General features: G+C 34.4%; 1 long non-coding RNA gene across 1 annotated transcript; it reads right to left on the reverse strand.

The window, feature by feature from the left end:
* Window positions 1-542: 542 nt before the first annotated feature.
* LOC148625024 (uncharacterized) lies at window positions 543-3,142 on the reverse strand. The gene is made up of 3 exons (XR_015919833.1): window positions 3,033-3,142; window positions 927-1,100; window positions 543-652 (listed from the first exon to the last, which is right to left on the reverse strand). It is a non-coding gene; the product is annotated as an uncharacterized LOC148625024 (long non-coding RNA).
* Window positions 3,143-3,379: the final 237 nt, after the last annotated feature.

Here is a 3,379-nt window from a genome sequence, read left to right on the forward strand (position 1 = left end):
TCAGAATTTAGCTAAACCTAACGGTTTTGGCGATACATGCAAAAAACTACAGTCTGATCCCTGTGTTCTATTTCTAGTAAAGGCGGCTATGTTTTTCGACGTACAAAAAATCCCCACACCGGTTCTATACAGGATACCCCTAGGAACATTTATACCAAGTTTGGTTCCAATTGGTCAAGTAGTGTCAGAGGAGAAGAGTTTTGAAACATTGTTAACGACGACGACGGAAGAGGTTACCAAATAGCGCTCAGAACCCGATTGTGTGCCCCAGGTAAACCTGACCGCCAACCATAGTAGTGCACCGTGTTTGGAAAATTCTACGTTACTTGCACGTGAAGGAACCCCGCTGCAGTATTCGACATTAGAAGGAGCCTCGGCTTCGATTAGGAGGCTAAATTGCCCTCACCCTTCTCACCTCTCCAAATTTCTCGAAATTCAGTTGATCGGGTTGCTCTATTTCAATAAGGTAGTATGACTAGTGATAAATTGAGTTTTCATGGTGTTCCTTTTGGTTCATAATATAACCGTTTAAAAAAACACACTTCATTTTATAACTTTATTAATTCAGCATTAACTGTCAAAAGTAAAAGATGCAATGTGTCCTAAATTGTTCATATCTACAAATGTCGTCCCTACTTGCAGTTTGATGAATCTGGAAAAGAAAAATAAATAAAAAACGATAGAATTTACCTATTGTAAAACGAGGCGAAAAAAATGTTTTCTTTGATAATACCTTAAAAAAACGATATGCGACACAAGATATGTCCGACAATCACATATCTTTTCATTATATCATAATAACGTTTGATTATCTTTAATAATAGACAACAAACAAAAGCTGAAACATTGACCCTAAAGATGCAATAATCAATTAAGTAATAGCAGAATGGGATAAAAATATGAATAATAACCTGCTTACGACTTACATGATTTGTTTTATACAGATTTCTGTCCACCAGATTTACCACAGCTTCCACAACCACTAGCAGCTTTTGAATGATGGTGTTTACAGTTCTTGTTTTTACATTGGATTACACCGCATTTGTCACACTTAAAGGCACAGCCACCACTTTTGCAAGCTGGACAAGCCATTTGAATTTCTGAATTTACAACAAAATGCTTTGTATTCATAGTTGAACATACTGTAACCGTAATGTCATTCTAATTAAACGTTTGAATTTTATCTTGGGATAATTGTATAAGTCCAACATATTCTCCGTCTGGTCTTTTGAAATTGTGGCTACATACCCTCCCCCATGCAAATCCAAATAAAACATATTATAAAACGAATATAAAATGTACTTATAAAAGTCACATGCCCGTGACGAGTAATCTGTTTTGGAATAATATTAGCAGGCACAATTATTGTTGCACTTTAACTTCTATTTATATTGATCTTGAAATAACTGCATCGTTCTGTTTTTTGTTTATTTATATGTGTTATATATATATATATATATATATATATATATATATATATATATATATATATATATATATATATATATATATATCAAAGTTTTGCATAGATTTTACATTTAGTTTTATATAAATAACATATAGATAAGAGGGTGATAGAGCAGTTTGTTACCCCCGAAAACATCGTTGTCAACCCGAGGCGTAGCCGAGTGTGACAGTGTATTTTCAAGTGGTAACAAACTCTCTATCGCCCTCTAAGCTATGTTATTTATTTTATTATACTGAAAGTAAGTCCTAACAATCAGTTTTGTATGTTTGTCTTTTGTCTTTACTTTCTTCATTAAAATTGTTTTATTTTCTTTCAAGTTTGCATTCATTTGAAATTGTAAACTTTGTTTGTTGTTTGTTGTTTTGTTTATTTCTAAGTTTTCTTTTATATAGTTATTTAATCCAACTGTTACCATAGGTCTTTATGAGGCAGAATAAACAACAACAAAAAACAAAAAAGGACCAGAATTAATGCAGTGTATGGAAATTAAACATCAATGACAGACATACTTATTTGAACAGTATCTTTTCCTGTTCCAGCCTGCTACATTTTAATTTGACAAAACAATAAGAAATGTTTGGGTACAAATCCGTAGTAGATTTGGTATCATAACAAAAATTAATAATGAAATAATATATACGTGTGCTGAAATTCATTTATTAATCGATGCTATTGAAATGTACTTTGCGAATGTTGATTCCTTCAAACGCAAAACTGACTAAGATTGAATTGGTACCTATTTTTGCCGAAACCTGTTTAGCTTTTCAGGAGAGGTTAATAGAAAAAATATCACCCTCTGAGACATGTGATAGAGCAGAATATTACCCTTGTATTGAACCAATCAAAATTCAGCAAATTGACATGGATTATAATAAACAGAAGTTATCAACCTTTACACGTTCACACTCTACACGTTGACGCACTCCCAAACAGTTAGAGTGGGAAAACGCTCTCGGACCCACGTGGGGTCTGGGAGTAGGCCAGAGCGTCAACACAGCAGCCCAGCCGCTAGCAGGACACACTCTGACCGAGTTATTCGGTCAGGTATCCCGAAGGCTGGGCTCCGCCACCAACACCCTTTGGTTCTACTAACCCACTAACATCGACCGTGAGAGGTCTGTATTGGTATTCAAGGTCGTTAAAAACCCCCAATCATCATTTACACGGTCATGTAATAATGACTTGTAAAAACTGAAGTAGAGAACATGCATTTTATAGGACATTTCATCTTGCAGACTCAATTCTACACACTTCTAACGAGAAATTTACAACGGGACCATTGTTGAAGATTTAATGAAATTGCAACGTGAGAGAGGATTGAACCAAATTAAAGACAATCTCATGACTTAGGAAAAAACGTACACGTATATATACAATATAGGTACATTGTCGAAAATTATTGAAGATATGTGATGAGGCGACGGAACGGGTAGGAAATGCGAGGCTTCGCCGAGCTATTTCCCCCGTTCCATATGACATTTACATGAGTACGTCAACGTGTATATCTATCTGTTACACGTATATAGCAATCGCTAACATCAAGTGCTTAACTAAACTACCTTACCTTTTCGGTTTTCTGTGATTCGATCTATGGAAACCACTGAGCATTCTACATTTATGTCTTTATTGCACACGGTTCTACAGTCCCGCCAATTTCAATATTTGTGTTGATTACGTTTTATTTTTGCACACGACGTTTAGAGTCCTACAAGAATTTCAATATTTTTGTTGACTACGTAGTTTTTCATTCGTAAACAATCCAAAACAAATATTTTAGTAAAATTAGACTGTTTACAAAGATTGATTGACCGTTTGAATATCTATACATTTTGAATATTGCCTACAACTTATCATTTATCAGTTCGGTAATTTTATTAACATTATTACCATTCATAGGCAGTTTGAATTATA

Source organism: Perna viridis, chromosome 2 (genome assembly GCF_037379345.1).
Source record: "Perna viridis isolate PV_CMFRI_1.1 ecotype Kerala chromosome 2, ASM3737934v1, whole genome shotgun sequence".
Taxonomy (NCBI): domain Eukaryota; kingdom Metazoa; phylum Mollusca; class Bivalvia; order Mytilida; family Mytilidae; genus Perna; species Perna viridis.